The sequence below is a fragment of the Crinia signifera genome, chromosome 2 (assembly GCF_055691185.1).
Source record: "Crinia signifera chromosome 2, ASM5569118v1, whole genome shotgun sequence".
Taxonomy (NCBI): Eukaryota; Metazoa; Chordata; class Amphibia; order Anura; family Myobatrachidae; genus Crinia; species Crinia signifera.
The window spans coordinates 155154190-155178416 of NC_139218.1; positions in this window are offsets into that span (position 1 = coordinate 155154190).

Here is a 24227-nt window from a genome sequence, read left to right on the forward strand (position 1 = left end):
CTGCTAACTCACCCCTGAAATACTTACTTATTCACACTATTTTGTTCATTTGACTTGTTTCTAATTTGAAATGCCCATTTTTGTGGGGCCAGAAAGGTGCGTCTTTAAAAGGCGATTTCTACGATACCCCACTTTTGCGCGTCAGACCGCGACTTTTTCCGGAAACGCCGAAAAACCGCAATTTTCAGGAGAAACGAGACGTACATCCTCCCCCTCTGCCGCCCACCCACCCAACTGACAGCCAGCCAGCAGACAAGCACAGAGAGTTCCGTGGGTCTGTCTGTGATGTCATAAAGGGCCTGCTGATCAATGGCCAGCTCTCTGATTGGCTGCTGTGTTTGATTGACAGATTGAATCTGGCAGCTGATTGGCTGTCTACCCTAAAGTGCATTACACACCCCTGATGGTACCACTGGCTAAGACTCCACCTCAGCTCATTGATTAATTATAAATTTAGAACAAATGATGGATGAAAGCAGGCAGGCCGGCCATTTTTTTCACGCTCATTGGACTTGTTTAATGCAATGCACCTTTGTATATTCACATGCATTCGCTTCATGCTGTAACCACTGTGCATAAAAATTTGGAAACATGGTATACATTGTATCATTTGCTGTCTAAGTCATGTTTCCCATATTTTCCATTGCAAGATACAAGCCGGTTTGAGTGTTTGGGGCACATTTTAGCTAAAATCATCCTACGGGGCCTAACTGCTTATGCTAAAGCCTGCCTATTTTGAATGGCGTAGTGGTCACTGCAACCTCCAAAAAAATCAGGACTTACTACCCCAATAACCTGCTAACTCACCCCTGAAATACTTACTTATTCACACTATTTTGTTCATTTGACTTGTTTCTAATTTGAAATGCCCATTTTTGTGGGGCCAGAAAGGTGCGTCTTTAAAAGGCGATTTCTACGATACCCCACTTTTGCGCGTCGGACCGCGACTTTTTCCGGAAACGCCGAAAAACCGCAATTTTCTGGAGAACGAGACTTACATCCTCCCCCTCTGCCGCCCACCCACCCAACTGACAGCCAGCCAGCAGACAAGCACAGAGAGTTCCGTGGGTCTGTCTGTGATGTCATAAAGGGCCTGCTGATCAATGGCCAGCTCTCTGATTGGCTGCTGTGTTTGATTGACAGATTGAATCTGGCAGCTGATTGGCTGTCTACCCTAAAGTGCATTACACACCCCTGATGGTACCACTGGCTAAGACTCCACCTCAGCTCATTGATTAATTATAAATTTAGAACAAATGATGGATGAAAGCAGGCAGGCCGGCCATTTTTTCACGCTCATTGGACTTGTTTAATGCAATGCACCTTTGTATATTCACATGCATTCGCTTCATGCTGTAACCACTGTGCATAAAAATTTGGAAACATGGCATACAGTGTATCATTTGCTGTCTAAGTCATGTTTCCCATATTTTCCATTGCAAGATACAAGCCGGTTTGAGAGTTTGGGGCACATTTTAGCTAAAATCATCCTACGGGGCCTAACTGCTTATGCTAAAGCCTGCCTATTTTGAATGGCGTAGTGGTCACTGCAACCTCCAAAAAAATCAGGACTTACTACCCCAATAACCTGCTAACTCACCCCTGAAATACTTACTTATTCACACTATTTTGTTCATTTGACTTGTTTCTAATTTGAAATGCCCATTTTTGTGGGGCCAGAAAGGTGCGTCTTTAAAAGGCGATTTCTACGATACCCCACTTTTGCGCGTCAGACCGCGACTTTTTCCGGAAACGCCGAAAAACCGCAATTTTCAGGAGAAACGAGACGTACATCCTCCCCCTCTGCCGCCCACCCACCCAACTGACAGCCAGCCAGCAGACAAGCACAGAGAGTTCCGTGGGTCTGTCTGTGATGTCATAAAGGGCCTGCTGATCAATGGCCAGCTCTCTGATTGGCTGCTGTGTTTGATTGACAGATTGAATCTGGCAGCTGATTGGCTGTCTACCCTAAAGTGCATTACACACCCCTGATGGTACCACTGGCTAAGACTCAACCTCAGCTCATTGATTAATTATAAATTTAGAACAAATGATGGATGAAAGCAGGCAGGCCGGCCATTTTTTTCACGCTCATTGGACTTGTTTAATGCCATGCACCTTTGTATATTCACATGCATTCGCTTCATGCTATAACCACTGTGCATAAAAATTTGGAAACATGGCATACAGTGTATCATTTGCTGTCTAAGTCATGTTTCCCATATTTTCCATTGCAAGATACAAGCCGGTTTGAGTGTTTGGGGCACATTTTAGCTAAAATCATCCTACGGGCCTAACTGCTTATGCTAAAGCCTGCCTATTTTGAATGGCGTAGTGGTCACTGCAACCTCCAAAAAAATCAGGACTTACTACCCCAATAACCTGCTAACTCACCCCTGAAATACTTACTTATTCACACTATTTTGTTCATTTGACTTGTTTCTAATTTGAAATGCCCATTTTTGTGGGGCCAGAAAGGTGCGTCTTTAAAAGGCGATTTCTACGATACCCCACTTTTGCGCGTCGGACCGCGACTTTTTCCGTAAACGCTGAAAAACCGCAATTTTCAGGAGAAACGAGACGTACATCCTCCCCCTCTGCCGCCCACCCACCCAACTGACAGCCAGCCAGCAGACAAGCACAGAGAGTTCCGTGGGTCTGTCTGTGATGTCATAAAGGGCCTGCTGATCAATGGCCAGCTCTCTGATTGGCTGCTGTGTTTGATTGACAGATTGAATCTGGCAGCTGATTGGCTGTCTACCCTAAAGTGCATTACACACCCCTGATGGTACCACTGGCTAAGACTCCACCTCAGCTCATTGATTAATTATAAATTTAGAAAAAATGATGGATGAAAGCAGGCAGGCCGGCCATTTTTTTCACGCTCATTGGACTTGTTTAATGCAATGCACCTTTGTATATTCACATGCATTCGCTTCATGCTGTAACCACTGTGCATAAAAATTTGGAAACATGGCATACAGTGTATCATTTGCTGTCTAAGTCATGTTTCCCATATTTTCCATTGCAAGATACAAGCCGGTTTGAGTGTTTGGGGCACATTTTAGCTAAAATCATCCTACGGGGCCTAACTGCTTATGCCAAAGCCTGCCTATTTTGAATGGCGTAGTGGTCACTGCAACCTCCAAAAAAATCAGGACTTACTACCCCAATAACCTGCTAACTCACCCCTGAAATACTTACTTATTCACACTATTTTGTTCATTTGACTTGTTTCTAATTTGAAATGCCCATTTTTGTGGGGCCAGAAAGGTGCGTCTTTAAAAGGCGATTTCTACGATACCCCACTTTTGCGCGTCGGACCGCGACTTTTTCCGGAAACGCCGAAAAACCGCAATTTTCAGGAGAAACGAGACGTACATCCTCCCCCTCTGCCGCCCACCCACCCAACTGACAGCCAGCCAGCAGACAAGCACAGAGAGTTCCGTGGGTCTGTCTGTGATGTCATAAAGGGCCTGCTGATCAATGGCCAGCTCTCTGATTGGCTGCTGTGTTTGATTGACAGATTGAATCTGGCAGCTGATTGGCTGTCTACCCTAAAGTGCATTACACACCCCTGATGGTACCACTTGCTAAGACTCCACCTCAGCTCATTGATTAATTATAAATTTAGAACAAATGATGGATGAAAGCAGGCAGGCCGGCCATTTTTTTCACGCTCATTGGACTTGTTTAATGCAATGCACCTTTGTATATTCACATGCATTCGCTTCATGCTGTAACCACTGTGCATAAAAATTTGGAAACATGGCATACAGTGTATCATTTGCTGTCTAAGTCATGTTTCCCATATTTTCCATTGCAAGATACAAGCCGGTTTGAGAGTTTGGGGCACATTTTAGCTAAAATCATCCTACGGGGCCTAACTGCTTATGCTAAAGCCTGCCTATTTTGAATGGCGTAGTGGTCACTGCAACCTCCAAAAAAATCAGGACTTACTACCCCAATAACCTGCTAACTCACCCCTGAAATACTTACTTATTCACACTATTTTGTTCATTTGACTTGTTTCTAATTTGAAATGCCCATTTTTGTGGGGCCAGAAAGGTGCGTCTTTAAAAGGCGATTTCTACGATACCCCACTTTTGCGCGTCAGACCGCGACTTTTTCCGGAAACACCGAAAAAACGCAATTTTCAGGAGAAACGAGACGTACATCCTCCCCCTCTGCCGCCCACCCACCCAACTGACAGCCAGCCAGCAGACAAGCACAGAGAGTTCCGTGGGTCTGTCTGTGATGTCATAAAGGGCCTGCTGATCAATGGCCAGCTCTCTGATTGGCTGCTGTGTTTGATTGACAGATTGAATCTGGCAGCTGATTGGCTGTCTACCCTAAAGTGCATTACACACCCCTGATGGTACCACTGGCTAAGACTCCACCTCAGCTCATTGATTAATTATAAATTTAGAACAAATGATGGATGAAAGCAGGCAGGCCGGCCATTTTTTTCACGCTCATTGGACTTGTTTAATGCAATGCACCTTTGTATATTCACATGCATTCGCTTCATGCTGTAACCACTGTGCATAAAAATTTGGAAACATGGCATACAGTGTATCATTTGCTGTCTAAGTCATGTTTCCCATATTTTCCATTGCAAGATACAAGCCGGTTTGAGTGTTTGGGGCACATTTTAGCTAAAATCATCCTACGGGCCTAACTACTTATGCTAAAACCTGCCTATTTTGAATGGCGTAGTGGTCACTGCAACCTCCAAAAAAATCAGGACTTACTACCCCAATAACCTGCTAACTCACCCCTGAAATACTTACTTATTCACACTATTTTGTTCATTTGACTTGTTTCTAATTTGAAATGCCCATTTTTGTGGGGCCAGAAAGGTGCGTCTTTAAAAGGCGATTTCTACGATACCCCACTTTTGCGCGTCGGACCGCGACTTTTTCCGGAAACGCAGAAAAACCGCTATTTTCAGGAGAAACGAGACGTACATCCTCCCCCTCTGCCGCCCACCCACCCAACTGACAGCCAGCCAGCAGACAAGCACAGAGAGTTCCGTGGGTCTGTCTGTGATGTCATAAAGGGCCTGCTGATCAATGGCCAGCTCTCTGATTGGCTGCTGTGTTTGATTGACAGATTGAATCTGGCAGCTGATTGGCTGTCTACCCTAAAGTGCATTACACACCCCTGATGGTACCACTGGCTAAGACTCCACCTCAGCTCATTGATTAATTATAAATTTAGAACAAATGATGGATGAAAGCAGGCAGGCCGGCCATTTTTTTCACGCTCATTGGACTTGTTTAATGCAATGCACCTTTGTATATTCACATGCATTCGCTTCATGCTGTAACCACTGTGCATAAAAATATGGAAACATGGCATACAGTGTATCATTTGCTGTCTAAGTCATGTTTCCCATATTTTCCATTGCAAGATACAAGCCGGTTTGAGTGTTTGGGGCACATTTTAGCTAAAATCATCCTACGGGGCCTAACTGCTTATGCTAAAGCCTGCCTATTTTGAATGGCGTAGTGGTCACTGCAACCTCCAAAAAAATCAGGACTTACTACCCCAATAACCTGCTTACTCACCCCTGAAATACTTACTTATTCACACTATTTTGTTCATGTGACTTGTTTCTAATTTGAAATGCCCATTTTTGTGGGGCCAGAAAGGTGCGTCTTTAAAAGGCGATTTCTACGATACCCCACTTTTGCGCGTCGGACCGCGGCTTTTTCCGGAAACGGCGAAAAACCGCAATTTTCAGGAGAAACGAGACGTACATCCTCCCCCTCTGCCGCCCACCCACCCAACTGACAGCCAGCCAGCAGACAAGCACAGAGAGTTCCGTGGGTCTGTCTGTGATGTCATAAAGGGCCTGCTGATCAATGGCCAGCTCTCTGATTGGCTGCTGTGTTTGATTGACAGATTGAATCTGGCAGCTGATTGGCTGTCTACCCTAAAGTGCATTACACACCCCTGATGGTACCACTGGCTAAGACTCCACCTCAGCTCATTGATTAATTATAAATTTAGAACAAATGATGGATGAAAGCAGGCAGGCCGGCCATTTTTTTCACGCTCATTGGACTTGTTTAATACAATGCACCTGTGTATATTCACATGCATTCGCTTCATGCTGTAACCACTGTGCATAAAAATTTGGAAACATGGCATACAGTGTATCATTTGCTGTCTAAGTCATGTTTCCCATATTTTCCATTGCAAGATACAAGCCGGTTTGAGTGTTTGGGGCACATTTTAGCTAAAATCATCCTACGGGGCCTAACTGCTTATGCTAAAGCCTGCCTATTTTGAATGGCGTAGTGGTCACTGCAACCTCCAAAAAAATCAGGACTTACTACCCCAATAACCTGCTAACTCACCCCTGAAATACTTACTTATTCACACTATTTTGTTCATTTGACTTGTTTCTAATTTGAAATGCCCATTTTTGTGGGGCCAGAAAGTTGCGTCTTTAAAAGGCGATTTCTACGATACCCCACTTTTGCGCGTCGGACCGCGACTTTTTCCGGAAGCGCCGAAAAACCGCAATTTTCAGGAGAAACGAGACGTACATCCTCCCCCTCTGCCGCCCACCCACCCAACTGACAGCCAGCCAGCAGACAAGCACAGAGAGTTCCGTGGGTCTGTCTGTGATGTCATAAAGGGCCTGCTGATCAATGGCCAGCTCTCTGATTGGCTGCTGTGTTTGATTGACAGATTGAATCTGGCAGCTGATTGGCTGTCTACCCTAAAGTGCATTACACACCCCTGATGGTACCACTGGCTAAGACTCCACCTCAGCTCATTGATTAATTATAAATTTAGAACAAATGATGGATGAAAGCAGGTAGGCCGGCCATTTTTTTCACGCTCATTGGACTTGTTTAATGCAATGCACCTTTGTATATTCACATGCATTCGCTTCATGCTGTAACCACTGTGCATAAAAATTTGGAAACATGGCATACAGTGTATCATTTGCTGTCTAAGTCATGTTTCCCATATTTTCCATTGCAAGATACAAGCCGGTTTGAGTGTTTGGGGCACATTTTAGCTAAAATCATCCTACGGGGCCTAACTGCTTATGCTAAAGCCTGCCTATTTTGAATGGCGTAGTGGTCACTGCAACCTCCAAAAAAATCAGGACTTACTACCCCAATAACCTGCTAACTCACCCCTGAAATACTTACTTATTCACACTATTTTGTTCATTTGACTTGTTTCTAATTTGAAATGCCCATTTTTGTGGGGCCAGAAAGGTGCGTCTTTAAAAGGCGATTTCTACGATACCCCACTTTTGCGCGTCGGACCGCGACTTTTTCCGGAAACGCCGAAAAACCGCAATTTTCAGGAGAAACGAGACGTACATCCTCCCCCTCTGCCGCCCACCCACCCAACTGACAGCCAGCCAGCAGACAAGCACAGAGAGTTCCGTGGGTCTGTCTGTGATGTCATAAAGGGCCTGCTGATCAATGGCCAGCTCTCTGATTGGCTGCTGTGTTTGATTGACAGATTGAATCTGGCAGCTGATTGGCTGTGTACCCTAAAGTGCATTACACACCCCTGATGGTACCACTGGCTAAGACTCCACCTCAGCTCATTGATTAATTATAAATTTAGAACAAATGATGGATGAAAGCAGGCAGGCCGGCCATTTTTTTCACGCTCATTGGACTTGTTTAATGCAATGCACCTTTGTATATTCACATGCATTCGCTTCATGCTGTAACCACTGTGCATAAAAATTTGGAAACATGGCATACAGTGTATCATTTGCTGTCTAAGTCATGTTTCCCATATTTTCCATTGCAAGATACAAGCCGGTTTGAGTGTTTGGGGCACATTTTAGCTAAAATCATCCTACGGGGCCTAACTGCTTATGCTAAAGCCTGCCTATTTTGAATGGCGTAGTGGTCACTGCAACCTCCAAAAAAATCAGGACTTACTACCCCAATAACCTGCTAACTCACCCCTGAAATACTTACTTATTCACACTATTTTGTTCATTTGACTTGTTTCTAATTTGAAATGCCCATTTTTGTGGGGCCAGAAAGGTGCGTCTTTAAAAGGCGATTTCTACGATACCCCACTTTTGCGCGTCGGACCGCGACTTTTTCCGGAAACGCCGAAAAACCGCAATTTTCAGGAGAAACGAGACGTACATCCTCCCCCTCTGCCGCCCACCCACCCAACTGACAGCCAGCCAGCAGACAAGCACAGAGAGTTCCGTGGGTCTGTCTGTGATGTCATAAAGGGCCTGCTGATCAATGGCCAGCTCTCTGATTGGCTGCTGTGTTTGATTGACAGATTGAATCTGGCAGCTGATTGGCTGTCTACCCTAAAGTGCATTACACACCCCTGATGGTACCACTGGCTAAGACTCCACCTCAGCTCATTGATTAATTATAAATTTAGAACAAATGATGGATGAAAGCAGGCAGGCCGGCCATTTTTTTCACGCTCATTGGACTTGTTTAATGCAATGCACCTTTGTATATTCACATGCATTCGCTTCATGCTGTAACCACTGTGCATAAAAATTTGGAAACATGGCATACAGTGTATCATTTGCTGTCTAAGTCATGTTTCCCATATTTTCCATTGCAAGATACAAGCCGGTTTGAGTGTTTGGGGCACATTTTAGCTAAAATCATCCTACGGGGCCTAACTGCTTATGCTAAAGCCTGCCTATTTTGAATGGCGTAGTGGTCACTGCAACCTCCAAAAAAATCAGGACTTACTACCCCAATAACCTGCTAACTCACCCCTGAAATACTTACTTATTCACACTATTTTGTTCATTTGACTTGTTTCTAATTTGAAATGCCCATTTTTGTGGGGCCAGAAAGGTGCGTCTTTAAAAGGCGATTTCTACGATACCCCACTTTTGCGCGTCGGACCGCGACTTTTTCCGGAAACGCCGAAAAACCGCAATTTTCAGAAAAAACGAAACGTACATCCTCTGCCGCCCACCCACCCAACTGACAGCCAGCCAGCAGACAAGCACAGAGAGTTCCGTGGGTCTGTCTGTGATGTCATAAAGGGCCTGCTGATCAATGGCCAGCTCTCTGATTGGCTGCTGTGTTTGATTGACAGATTGAATCTGGCAGCTGATTGGCTGTCTACCCTAAAGTGCATTACACACCCCTGATGGTACCACTGGCTAAGACTCCACCTCAGCTCATTGATTAATTATAAATTTAGAACAAATGATGGATGAAAGCAGGCAGGCCGGCCATTTTTTTCACGCTCATTGGACTTGTTTAATGCAATGCACCTTTGTATATTCACATGCATTCGCTTCATGCTGTAACCACTGTGCATAAAAATTTGGAAACATGGCATACAGTGTATCATTTGCTGTCTAAGTCATGTTTCCCATATTTTCCATTGCAAGATACAAGCCGGTTTGAGTGTTTGGGGCACATTTTAGCTAAAATCATCCTACGGGGCCTAACTGCTTATGCTAAAGCCTGCCTATTTTGAATGGCGTAGTGGTCACTGCAACCTCCAAAAACATCAGGACTTACTACCCCAATAACCTGCTAACTCACCCCTGAAATACTTACTTATTCACACTATTTTGTTCATTTGACTTGTTTCTAATTTGAAATGCCCATTTTTGTGGGGCCAGAAAGGTGCGTCTTTAAAAGGCGATTTCTACGATACCCCACTTTTGCGCATCGGACCGCGACTTTTTCCGGAAACGCAGAAAAACCGCAATTTTCAGGAGAAACGAGACATACATCCTCCCCCTCTGCCGCCCACCCACCCAACTGACAGCCAGCCAGCAGACAAGCACAGAGAGTTCCGTGGGTCTGTCTGTGCTGTCATAAAGGGCCTGCTGATCAATGGCCAGCTCTCTGATTGGCTGCGGTGTTTGATTGACAGATTGAATCTGGCAGCTGATTGGCTGTCTACCCTAAAGTGCATTACACACCCCTGATGGTACCACTGGCTAAGAATCCACCTCAGCTCATTGATTAATTATAAATTTAGAACAAATGATGGATGAAAGCAGGCAGGCCGGCCATTTTTTTCACGCTCATTGGACTTGTTTAATGCAATGCACCTTTGTATATTCACATGCATTCGCTTCATGCTGTAACCACTGTGCATAAAAATTTGGAAACATGGCATACAGTGTATCATTTTCTGTCTAAGTCATGTTTCCCATATTTTCCATTGCAAGATACAAGCCGGTTTGAGTGTTTGGGGCACATTTTAGCTAAAATCATCCTACGGGGCCTAACTGCTTATGCTAAAGCCTGCCTATTTTGAATGGCGTAGTGGTCACTGCAACCTCCAAAAAAATCAGGACTTACTACCCCAATAACCTGCTAACTCACCCCTGAAATACTTACTTATTCACACTATTTTGTTCATTTGACTTGTTTCTAATTTGAAATGCCCATTTTTGTGGGGCCAGAAAGGTGCGTCTTTAAAAGGCGATTTCTACGATACCCCACTTTTGCGCGTCGGACCGCGACTTTTTCCGGAAACGCTGAAAAACCGCAATTTTCAGGAGAAACGAGACGTACATCCTCCCCCTCTGCCGCCCACCCACCCAACTGACAGCCAGCCAGCAGACAAGCACAGAGAGTTCCGTGGGTCTGTCTGTGATGTCATAAAGGGCCTGCTGATCAATGGCCAGCTCTCTGATTGGCTGCTGTGTTTGATTGACAGATTGAATCTGGCAGCTGATTGGCTGTCTACCCTAAAGTGCATTACACACCCCTGATGGTACCACTGGCTAAGACTCCACCTCAGCTCATTGATTAATTATAAATTTAGAACAAATGATGGATGAAAGCAGGCAGGCCGGCCATTTTTTTCACGCTCATTGGACTTGTTTAATGCAATGCACCTTTGTATATTCACATGCATTCGCTTCATGCTGTAACCACTGTGCATAAAAATTTGGAAACATGGCATAAAGTGTATCATTTGCTGTCTAAGTCATGTTTCCCATATTTTCCATTGCAAGATACAAGCCGGTTTGAGTGTTTGGGGGACATTTTAGCTAAAATCATCCTACGGGGCCTAACTGCTTATGCTAAAGCCTGCCTATTTTGAATGGCGTAGTGGTCACTGCAACCTCCAAAAAAATCAGGACTTACTACCCCAATAACCTGCTAACTCACCCCTGAAATACTTACTTATTCACACTATTTTGTTCATTTGACTTGTTTCTAATTTGAAATGCCCATTTTTGTGGGGCCAGAAAGGTGCGTCTTTAAAAGGCGATTTCTACGATACCCCACTTTTGCGCGTCGGACCGCGCCTTTTTCCGGAAACGCCGAAAAACCGCAATTTTCAGGAGAAACGAGACGTACATCCTCCCCCTCTGCCGCCCACCCACCCAACTGACAGCCAGCCAGCAGACAAGCACAGAGAGTTCCGTGGGTCTGTCTGTGATGTCATAAAGGGCCTGCTGATCAATGGCCAGCTCTCTGATTGGCTGCTGTGTTTGATTGACAGATTGAATCTGGCAGCTGATTGGCTGTCTACCCTAAAGTGCATTACACACCCCTGATGGTACCACTGGCTAAGACTCCACCTCAGCTCATTGATTAATTATAAATTTAGAACAAATGATGGATGAAAGCAGGCAGGCCGGCCATTTTTTTCACGCTCATTGGACTTGTTTAATGCAATGCACCTTTGTATATTCACATGCATTCGCTTCATGCTGTAACCACTGTGCATAAAAATTTGGAAACATGGCATACAGTGTATCATTTGCTGTCTAAGTCATGTTTCCCATATTTTCCATTGCAAGATACAAGCCGGTTTGAGTGTTTGGGGCACATTTTAGCTAAAATCATCCTACGGGGCCTAACTGCTTATGCTAAAGCCTGCCTATTTTGAATGGCGTAGTGGTCACTGCAACCTCCAAAAAAATCAGGACTTACTACCCCAATAACCTGCTAACTCACCCCTGAAATACTTACTTATTCACACTATTTTGTTCATTTGACTTGTTTCTAATTTGAAATGCCCATTTTTGTGGGGCCAGAAAGGTGCGTCTTTAAAAGGCGATTTCTACGATACCCCACTTTTGCGCGTCGGACCGAGACTTTTTCCGGAAACGCCGAAAAACCGCAATTTTCAGGAGAAACGAGACGTACATCCTCCCCCTCTGCCGCCCACCCACCCAACTGACAGCCAGCCAGCAGACAAGCACAGAGAGTTCCGTGGGTCTGTCTGTGATGTCATAAAGGGCCTGCTGATCAATGGCCAGCTCTCTGATTGGCTGCTGTGTTTGATTGACAGATTGAATCTGGCAGCTGATTGGCTGTCTACCCTAAAGTGCATTACACACCCCTGATGGTACCACTGGCTAAGACTCCACCTCAGCTCATTGATTAATTATAAATTTAGAACAAATGATGGATGAAAGCAGGCAGGCCGGCCATTTTTTTCACGCTCATTGGACTTGTTTAATGCAATGCACCTTTGTATATTCACATGCATTCGCTTCATGCTGTAACCACTGTGCATAAAAATTTGGAAACATGGCATACAGTGTATCATTTGCTGTCTAAGTCATGTTTCCCATATTTTCCATTGCAAGATACAAGCCGGTTTGAGTGTTTGGGGCACATTTTAGCTAAAATCATCCTACGGGGCCTAACTGCTTATGCTAAAGCCTGCCTATTTTGAATGGCGTAGTGGTCACTGCAACCTCCAAAAAAATCAGGACTTACTACCCCAATAACCTGCTAACTCACCCCTGAAATACTTACTTATTCACACTATTTTGTTCATTTGACTTGTTTCTAATTTGAAATGCCCATTTTTGTGGGGCCAGAAAGGTGCGTCTTTAAAAGGCGATTTCTACGATACCCCACTTTTGCGCGTCGGACCGCGACTTTTTCCGGAAACGCAGAAAAAACGCAATTTTCAGGAGAAACGAGACGTACATCCTCCCCCTCTGCCGCCCACCCACCCAACTGACAGCCAGCCAGCAGACAAGCACAGAGAGTTCCGTGGGTCTGTCTGTGATGTCATAAAGGGCCTGCTGATCAATGGCCAGCTCTCTGATTGGCTGCTGTGTTTGATTGACAGATTGAATCTGGCAGCTGATTGGCTGTCTACCCTAAAGTGCATTACACACCCCTGATGGTACCACTGGCTAAGACTCCACCTCAGCTCATTGATTAATTATAAATTTAGAACAAATGATGGATGAAAGCAGGCAGGCCGGCCATTTTTTTCACGCTCATTGGACTTGTTTAATGCAATGCACCTTTGTATATTCACATGCATTCGCTTCATGCTGTAACCACTGTGCATAAAAATTTGGAAACATGGCATACAGTGTATCATTTGCTGTCTAAGTCATGTTTCCCATATTTTCCATTGCAAGATACAAGCCGGTTTGAGTGTTTGGGGCACATTTTAGCTAAAATCATCCTACGGGGCCTAACTGCTTATGCTAAAGCCTGCCTATTTTGAATGGCGTAGTGGTCACTGCAACCTCCAAAAAAATCAGGACTTACTACCCCAATAACCTGCTAACTCACCCCTGAAATACTTACTTATTCACACTATTTTGTTCATTAGACTTGCTTCTAATTTGAAATGCCCATTTTTGTGGGGCCAGAAAGGTGCGTCTTTAAAAGGCGATTTCTACGATACCCCACTTTTGCGCGTCGGACCGCGACTTTTTCCGGAAACGCCGAAAAACCGCAATTTTCAGGAGAAACGAGACGTACATCCTCCCCCTCTGCCGCCCACCCACCCAACTGACAGCCAGCCAGCAGACAAGCACAGAGAGTTCCGTGGGTCTGTCTGTGATGTCATAAAGGGCCTGCTGATCAATGGCCAGCTCTCTGATTGGCTGCTGTGTTTGATTGACAGATTGAATCTGGCAGCTGATTGGCTGTCTACCCTAAAGTGCATTACACACCCCTGATGGTACCACTGGCTAAGACTCCACCTCAGCTCATTGATTAATTATAAATTTAGAACAAATGATGGATGAAAGCAGGCAGGCCGGCCATTTTTTTCACGCTCATTGGACTTGTTTAATGCAATGCACCTTTGTATATTCACATGCATTCGCTTCATGCTGTAACCACTGTGCATAAAAATTTGGAAACATGGCATACAGTGTATCATTTGCTGTCTAAGTCATGTTTCCCATATTTTCCATTGCAAGATACAAGCCAGTTTGAGTGTTTGGGGCACATTTTAGCTAAAATCATCCTACGGGGCCTAACTGCTTATGCTAAAGCCTGCCTATTTTGAATGGCGTAGTGGTCACTGCAACCTCCAAAAAAATCAGGACTTACTACCCCAATAACCTGCTAACTCACCCCTGAAATACTTACTTATTCACACTATTTTGTTCATTAGACTTGCTTCTAATTTGAAATGCCCATTTTTGTGGGGCCAGAAAGGTGCGTCTTTAAAAGGCGATTTCTACGATACCCCACTTTTGCGCGTCGGACCGCGACTTTTTCCGGAAACGCCGAAAAACCGCAATTTTCAGGAGAAACGAGACGTACATCCTCCCCCTCTGCCGCCCACCCACCCAACTGACAGCCAGCCAGCAGACAAGCACAGAGAGTTCCGTGGGTCTGTCTGTGATGTCATAAAGGGCCTGCTGATCAATGGCCAGCTCTCTGATTGGCTGCTGTGTTTGATTGACAGATTGAATCTGGCAGCTGATTGGCTGTCTACCCTAAAGTGCATTACACACCCCTGATGGTACCACTGGCTAAGACTCCACCTCAGCTCATTGATTAATTATAAATTTAGAACAAATGATGGATGAAAGCAGGCAGGCCGGCCATTTTTTTCACGCTCATTGGACTTGTTTAATGCAATGCACCTTTGTATATTCACATGCATTCGCTTCATGCTGTAACCACTGTGCATAAAAATTTGGAAACATGGCATACAGTGTATCATTTGCTGTCTAAGTCATGTTTCCCATATTTTCCATTGCAAGATACAAGCCGGTTTGAGTGTTTGGGGCACATTTTAGCTAAAATCATCCTACGGGGCCTAACTGCTTATGCTAAAGCCTGCCTATTTTGAATGGCGTAGTGGTCACTGCAACCTCCAAAAAAATCAGGACTTACTACCCCAATAACCTGCTAACTCACCCCTGAAATACTTACTTATTCACACTATTTTGTTCATTTGACTTGTTTCTAATTTGAAATGCCCATTTTTGTGGGGCCAGAAAGGTGCGTCTTTAAAAGGCGATTTCTACGATACCCCACTTTTGCGCGTCGGACCGCGACTTTTTCCGGAAACGCCGAAAAACCGCAATTTTCAGGAGAAACGAGACGTACATCCTCCCCCTCTGCCGCCCACCCACCCAACTGACAGCCAGCCAGCAGACAAGCACAGAGAGTTCCGTGGGTCTGTCTGTGATGTCATAAAGGGCCTGCTGATCAATGGCCAGCTCTCTGATTGGCTGCTGTGTTTGATTGACAGATTGAATCTGGCAGCTGATTGGCTGTCTACCCTAAAGTGCATTACACACCCCTGATGGTACCACTGGCTAAGACTCCACCTCAGCTCATTGATTAATTATAAATTTAGAACAAATGATGGATGAAAGCAGGCAGGCCGGCCATTTTTTTCACGCTCATTGGACTTGTTTAATGCAATGCACCTTTGTATATTCACATGCATTCGCTTCATGCTGTAACCACTGTGCATAAAAATTTGGAAACATGGCATACAGTGTATCATTTGCTGTCTAAGTCATGTTTCCCATATTTTCCATTGCAAGATACAAGCCGGTTTGAGTGTTTGGGGCACATTTTAGCTAAAATCATCCTACGGGGCCTAACTGCTTATGCTAAAGCCTGCCTATTTTGAATGGCGTAGTGGTCACTGCAACCTCCAAAAAAATCAGGACTTACTACCCCAATAACCTGCTAACTCACCCCTGAAATACTTACTTATTCACACTATTTTGTTCATTTGACTTGTTTCTAATTTGAAATGCCCATTTTTGTGGGGCCAGAAAGGTGCGTCTTTAAAAGGCGATTTCTACGATACCCCACTTTTGCGCGTCGGACCGCGACTTTTTCCGGAAACGCCGAAAAACCGCAATTTTCAGGAGAAACGAGACGTACATCCTCCCCCTCTGCCGCCCACCCACCCAACTGACAGCCAGCCAGCAGACAAGCACAGAGAGTTCCGTGGGTCTGTCTGTGATGTCATAAAGGGCCTGCTGATCAATGGCCAGCTCTCTGATTGGCTGCTGTGTTTGATTGACAGATTGAATCTGGCAGCTGATTGGCTGTCTACCCTAAAGTGCATTACACACCCCTGATGGTACCACTGGCTAAGACTCCACCTCAGCTCATTGATTAATTATAAATTTAGAACAAATGATGGATGAAAGCAGGCAGGCCGGCCATTTTTTTCACGCTCATTGGACTTGTTTAATGCAATGAACCTTTGTATATTCACATGCATTCGCTTCATGCTGTAACCACTGTGCATAAAAATTTGGAAACATGGCATACAGTGTATCATTTGCTGTCTAAGTCATGTTTCCCATATTTTCCATTGCAAGATACAAGCCGGTTTGAGTGTTTGCGGCACATTTTAGCTAAAATCATCCTACGGGGCCTAACTGCTTATGCTAAAGCCTGCCTATTTTGAATGGCGTAGTGGTCACTGCAACCTCCAAAAAAATCAGGACTTACTACCCCAATAACCTGCTAACTCACCCCTGAAATACTTACTTATTCACACTATTTTGTTCATTTGACTTGTTTCTAATTTGAAATGCCCATTTTTGTGGGGCCAGAAAGGTGCGTCTTTAAAAGGCGATTTCTACGATACCCCACTTTTGCGCGTCGGACCGCGACTTTTTCCGGAAACGCCGAAAAACCGCAATTTTCAGGAGAAACGAGACGTACATCCTCCCCCTCTGCCGCCCACCCACCCACCCAACTGACAGCCAGCAGACAAGCACAGAGAGTTCCGTGGGTCTGTCTGTGATGTCATAAAGGGCCTGCTGATCAATGGCCAGCTCTCTGATTGGTTGCTGTGTTTGATTGACAGATTGAATCTGGCAGCTGATTGGCTGTCTACCCTAAAGTGCATTACACACCCCTGATGGTACCACTGGCTAAGACTCCACCTCAGCTCATTGATTAATTATAAATTTAGAACAAATGATGGATGAAAGCAGGCAGGCCGGCCATTTTTTTCACGCTCATTGGACTTGTTTAATGCAATGCACCTTTGTATATTCACATGCATTCGCTTCATGCTGTAACCACTGTGCATAAAAATTTGGAAACATGGCATACAGTGTATCATTTGCTGTCTAAGTCATGTTTCCCATATTTTCCATTGCAAGATACAAGCGGGTTTGAGTGTTTGGGGCACATTTTAGCTAAAATCATCCTACGGGGCCTAACTGCTTATGCTAAAGCCTGCCTATTTTGAATGGCGTAGTGGTCACTGCAACCTCCAAAAAAATCAGGACTTACTACCCCAATAACCTGCTAACTCACCCCTGAAATACTTACTTATTCACACTATTTTGTTCATTTGACTTGTTTCTAATTTGAAATGCCCATTTTTGTGGGGCCAGAAAGGTGCGTCTTTAAAAGGCGATTTCTACGATACCCCACTTTTGCGCGTCGGACCGCGACTTTTTCCGGAAACGCCGAAAAACCGCAATTTTCAGGAGAAACGAGACGTACATCCTCCCCCTCTGCCGCCCACCCACCCAACTGACAGCCAGCCAGCAGACAAGCACAGAGAGTTCCGTGGGTCTGTCTGTGATGTCATAAAGGGCCTGCTGATCAATGGCCAGCTCTCTGATTGGCTGCTGTGTTTGATTGACAGATTGAATCTGGCAGCTGATTGGCTGTCTACCCTAAAGTGCATTACACACCCCTGATGGTACCACTGGCTAAGACTCCACCTCAGCTCATTGATTAATTATAAATTTAGAACAAATGATGGATGAAAGCAGGCAGGCCGGCCATTTTTTTCACGCTCATTGGACTTGTTTAATGCAATGCACCTTTGTATATTCACATGCATTCGCTTCATGCTGTAACCACTGTGCATAAAAATTTGGAAACATGGCATACAGTGTATCATTTGCTGTCTAAGTCATGTTTCCCATATTTTCCATTGCAAGATACAAGCCGGTTTGAGTGTTTGGGGCACATTTTAGCTAAAATCATCCTACGGGGCCTAACTGCTTATGCTAAAGCCTGCCTATTTTGAATGGCGTAGTGGTCACTGCAACCTCCAAAAAAATCAGGACTTACTACCCCAATAACCTGCTAACTCACCCCTGAAATACTTACTTATTCACACTATTTTGTTCATTTGACTTGTTTCTAATTTGAAATGCCCATTTTTGTGGGGCCAGAAAGGTGCGTCTTTAAAAGGCGATTTCTACGATACCCCACTTTTGCGCGTCGGACCGCGACTTTTTCCGGAAACGCCGAAAAACCGCAATTTTCAGGAGAAACGAGACGTACATCCTCCCCCTCTGCCGCCCACCCACCCAACTGACAGCCAGCCAGCAGACAAGCACAGAGAGTTCCGTGGGTCTGTCTGTGATGTCATAAAGGGCCTGCTGATCAATGGCCAGCTCTCTGATTGGCTGCTGTGTTTGATTGACAGATTGAATCTGGCAGCTGATTGGCTGTCTACCCTAAAGTGCATTACACACCCCTGATGGTACCACTGGCTAAGACTCCACCTCAGCTCATTGATTAATTATAAATTTAGAACAAATGATGGATGAAAGCAGGCAGGCCGGCCATTTTTTTCACGCTCATTGGACTTGTTTAATGCAATGCACCTTTGTATATTCACATGCATTCGCTTCATGCTGTAACCACTGTGCATAAAAATTTGGAAACATGGCATACAGTGTATCATTTGCTGTCTAAGTCATGTTTCCCATATTTTCCATTGCAAGATACAAGCCGGTTTGAGTGTTTGGGGCACATTTTAGCTAAAATCATCCTACGGGGCCTAACTGCTTATGCTAAAGCCTGCCTATTTTGAATGGCGTAGTGGTCACTGCAACCTCCAAAAAAATCAGGACTTACTACCCCAATAACCTGCTAACTCACCCCTGAAATACTTACTTATTCACACTATTTTGTTCATTTGACTTGTTTCTAATTTGAAATGCCCATTTTTGTGGGGCCAGAAAGGTGCGTCTTTAAAAGGCGATTTCTACGATACCCCACTTTTGCGCGTCGGACCGCGACTTTTTCCGGAAACGCCGAAAAACCGCAATTTTCAGGAGAAACGAGACGTACATCCTCCCCCTCTGCCGCCCACCCACCCAACTGACAGCCAGCCAGCAGACAAGCACAGAGAGTTCCGTGGGTCTGTCTGTGATGTCATAAAGGGCCTGCTGATCAATGGCCAGCTCTCTGATTGGCTGCTGTGTTTGATTGACAGATTGAATCTGGCAGCTGATTGGCTGTCTACCCTAAAGTGCATTACACACCCCTGATGGTACCACTGGCTAAGACTCCACCTCAGCTCATTGATTAATTATAAATTTAGAACAAATGATGGATGAAAGCAGGCAGGCCGGCCATTTTTTTCACGCTCATTGGACTTGTTTAATGCAATGAACCTTTGTATATTCACATGCATTCGCTTCATGCTGTAACCACTGTGCATAAAAATTTGGAAACATGGCATACAGTGTATCATTTGCTGTCTAAGTCATGTTTCCCATATTTTCCATTGCAAGATACAAGCCGGTTTGAGTGTTTGCGGCACATTTTAGCTAAAATCATCCTACGGGGCCTAACTGCTTATGCTAAAGCCTGCCTATTTTGAATGGCGTAGTGGTCACTGCAACCTCCAAAAAAATCAGGACTTACTACCCCAATAACCTGCTAACTCACCCCTGAAATACTTACTTATTCACACTATTTTGTTCATTTGACTTGTTTCTAATTTGAAATGCCCATTTTTGTGGGGCCAGAAAGGTGCGTCTTTAAAAGGCGATTTCTACGATACCCCACTTTTGCGCGTCGGACCGCGACTTTTTCCGGAAACGCCGAAAAACCGCAATTTTCAGGAGAAACGAGACGTACATCCTCCCCCTCTGCCGCCCACCCACCCAACTGACAGCCAGCAGACAAGCACAGAGAGTTCCGTGGGTCTGTCTGTGATGTCATAAAGGGCCTGCTGATCAATGGCCAGCTCTCTGATTGGCTGCTGTGTTTGATTGACAGATTGAATCTGGCAGCTGATTGGCTGTCTACCCTAAAGTGCATTACACACCCCTGATGGTACCACTGGCTAAGACTCCACCTCAGCTCATTGATTAATTATAAATTTAGAACAAATGATGGATGAAAGCAGGCAGGCCGGCCATTTTTTTCACGCTCATTGGACTTGTTTAATGCAATGCACCTTTGTATATTCACATGCATTCGCTTCATGCTGTAACCACTGTGCATAAAAATTTGGAAACATGGCATACAGTGTATCATTTGCTGTCTAAGTCATGTTTCCCATATTTTCCATTGCAAGATACAAGCCGGTTTGAGTGTTTGGGGCACATTTTAGCTAAAATCATCCTACGGGGCCTAACTGCTTATGCTAAAGCCTGCCTATTTTGAATGGCGTAGTGGTCACTGCAACCTCCAAAAAAATCAGGACTTACTACCCCAATAACCTGCTAACTCACCCCTGAAATACTTACTTATTCACACTATTTTGTTCATTTGACTTGTTTCTAATTTGAAATGCCCATTTTTGTGGGGCCAGAAAGGTGGGTCTTTAAAAGGCGATTTCTACGATACCCCACTTTTGCGCGTCGGACCGCGACTTTTTCCGGAAACGCCGAAAAACCGCAATTTTCAGGAGAAACGAGACGTACATCCTCCCCCTCTGCCGCCCACCCACCCAACTGACAGCCAGCCAGCAGACAAGCACAGAGAGTTCCGTGGGTCTGTCTGTGATGTCATAAAGGGCCTGCTGATCAATGGCCAGCTCTCTGATTGGCTGCTGTGTTTGATTGACAGATTGAATCTGGCAGCTGATTGGCTGTCTACCCTAAAGTGCATTACACACCCCTGATGGTACCACTGGCTAAGACTCCACCTCAGCTCATTGATTAATTATGAATTTAGAACAAATGATGGATAAAAGCAGGCAGGCCGGCCATTTTTTTCACGCTCATTGGACTTGTTTAATGCAATGCACCTTTGTATATTCACATGCATTCGCTTCATGCTGTAACCACTGTGCATAAAAATTTGGAAACATGGCATACAGTGTATCATTTGCTGTCTAAGTCATGTTTCCCATATTTTCCATTGCAAGATACAAGCCGGTTTGAGTGTTTGGGGCACATTTTAGCTAAAATCATCCTACGGGGCCTAACTGCTTATGCTAAAGCCTGCCTATTTTGAATGGCGTAGTGGTCACTGCAACCTCCAAAAAAATCAGGACTTACTACCCCAATAACCTGCTAACTCACCCCTGAAATACTTACTTATTCACACTATTTTGTTCATTTGACTTGTTTCTAATTTGAAATGCCCATTTTTGTGGGGCCAGAAAGGTGGGTCTTTAAAAGGCGATTTCTACGATACCCCACTTTTGCGCGTCGGACCGCGACTTTTTCCGGAAACGCCGAAAAACCGCAATTTTCAGGAGAAACGAGACGTACATCCTCCCCCTCTGCCGCCCACCCACCCAACTGACAGCCAGCCAGCAGACAAGCACAGAGAGTTCCGTGGGTCTGTCTGTGATGTCATAAAGGGCCTGCTGATCAATGGCCAGCTCTCTGATTGGCTGCTGTGTTTGATTGACAGATTGAATCTGGCAGCTGATTGGCTGTCTACCCTAAAGTGCATTACACACCCCTGATGGTACCACTGGCTAAGACTCCACCTCAGCTCATTGATTAATTATGAATTTAGAACAAATGATGGATAAAAGCAGGCAGGCCGGCCATTTTTTTCACGCTCATTGGACTTGTTTAATGCAATGCACCTTTGTATATTCACATGCATTCGCTTCATGCTGTAACCACTGTGCATAAAAATTTGGAAACATGGCATACAGTGTATCATTTGCTGTCTAAGTCATGTTTCCCATATTTTCCATTGCAAGATACAAGCCGGTTTGAGTGTTTGGGGCACATTTTAGCTAAAATCATCCTACGGGGCCTAACTGCTTATGCTAAAGCCTGCCTATTTTGAATGGCGTAGTGGTCACTGCAACCTCCAAAAAAATCAGGACTTACTACCCCAATAACCAGCTAACTCACCCCTGAAATACTTACTTATTCACACTATTTTGTTCATTTGACTTGTTTCTAATTTGAAATGCCCATTTTTGTGGGGCCAGAAAGGTGCGTCTTTAAAAGGCGATTTCTACGATACCCCACTTTTGCGCGTCGGACCGCGACTTTTTCCGGAAACGCCGAAAAACCGCAATTTTCAGGAGAAACGAGACGTACATCCTCCCCCTCTGCCGCCCACCCACCCAACTGACAGCCAGCCAGCAGACAAGCACAGAGAGTTCCGTGGGTCTGTCTGTGATGTCATAAAGGGCCTGCTGATCAATGGCCAGCTCTCTGATTGGCTGCTGTGTTTGATTGACAGATTGAATCTGGCAGCTGATTGGCTGTCTACCCTAAAGTGCATTACACAGCCCTGATGGTACCACTGGCTAAGACTCCACCTTAGCTCATTGATTAATTATAAATTTAGAACAAATGATGGATGAAAGCAGGCAGGCCGGCCATTTTTTTCACGCTCATTGGACTTGTTTAATGCAATGCATCTTTGTATATTCACATGCATTCGCTTCATGCTGTAACCACTGTGCATAAAAATTTGGAAACATGGCATACAGTCTATCATTTGCTGTCTAAGTCATGTTTCCCATATTTTCCATTGCAAGATACAAGCCGGTTTGAGTGTTTGGGGCACATTTTAGCTAAAATCATCCTACGGGGCCTAACTGCTTATGCTAAAGCCTGCCTATTTTGAATGGCGTAGTGGTCACTGCAACCTCCAAAAAAATCAGGACTTACTACCCCAATAACCTGCTAACTCACCCCTGAAATACTTACTTATTCACACTATTTTGTTCATTTGACTTGTTTCTAATTTGAAATGCCCATTTTTGTGGGGCCAGAAAGGTGCGTCTTTAAAAGGCGATTTCTACGATACCCCACTTTTGCGCGTCGGACCGCGACTTTTTCCGGAAACGCCGAAAAACCGCAATTTTCAGGAGAAACGAGACGTACATCCTCCCCCTCTGCCGCCCACCCACCCAACTGACAGCCAGCCAGCAGACAAGCACAGAGAGTTCCGTGGGTCTGTCTGTGATGTCATAAAGGGCCTGCTGATCAATGGCCAGCTCTCTGATTGGCTGCTGTGTTTGATTGACAGATTGAATCTGGCAGCTGATTGGCTGTCTACCCTAAAGTGCATTACACACCCCTGATGGTACCACTGGCTAAGACTCCACCTCAGCTCATTGATTAATTATAAATTTAGAACAAATGATGGATGAAAGCAGGCAGGCCGGCCATTTTTTTCACGCTCATTGGACTTGTTTAATGCAATGCACCTTTGTATATTCACATGCATTCGCTTCATGCTGTAACCACTGTGCATAAAAATTTGGAAACATGGCATACAGTGTATCATTTTCTGTCTAAGTCATGTTTCCCATATTTTCCATTGCAAGATACAAGCTGGTTTGAGTGTTTGGGGCACATTTTAGCTAAAATCATCCTACGGGGCCTAACTGCTTATGCTAAAGCCTGCCTATTTTGAATGGCGTAGTGGTCACTGCAACCTCCAAAAAAATCAGGACTTACTACCCCAATAACCTGCTAACTCACCCCTGAAATACTTACTTATTCACACTATTTTGTTCATTTGACTTGTTTCTAATTTGAAATGCCCATTTTTGTGGGGCCAGAAAGGTGCGTCTTTAAAAGGCGATTTCTACGATACCCCACTTTTGCGCGTCGGACCGCGACTTTTTCCGGAAACGCCGAAAAACCGCAATTTTCAGGAGAAACGAGACGTACATCCTCCCCCTCTGCCGCCCACCCACCCAACTGACAGCCAGCCAGCAGACAAGCACAGAGAGTTCCGTGGGTCTGTCTGTGATGTCATAAAGGGCCTGCTGATCAATGGCCAGCTCTCTGATTGGCTGCTGTGTTTGATTGACAGATTGAATCTGGCAGCTGATTGGCTGTCTACCCTAAAGTGCAT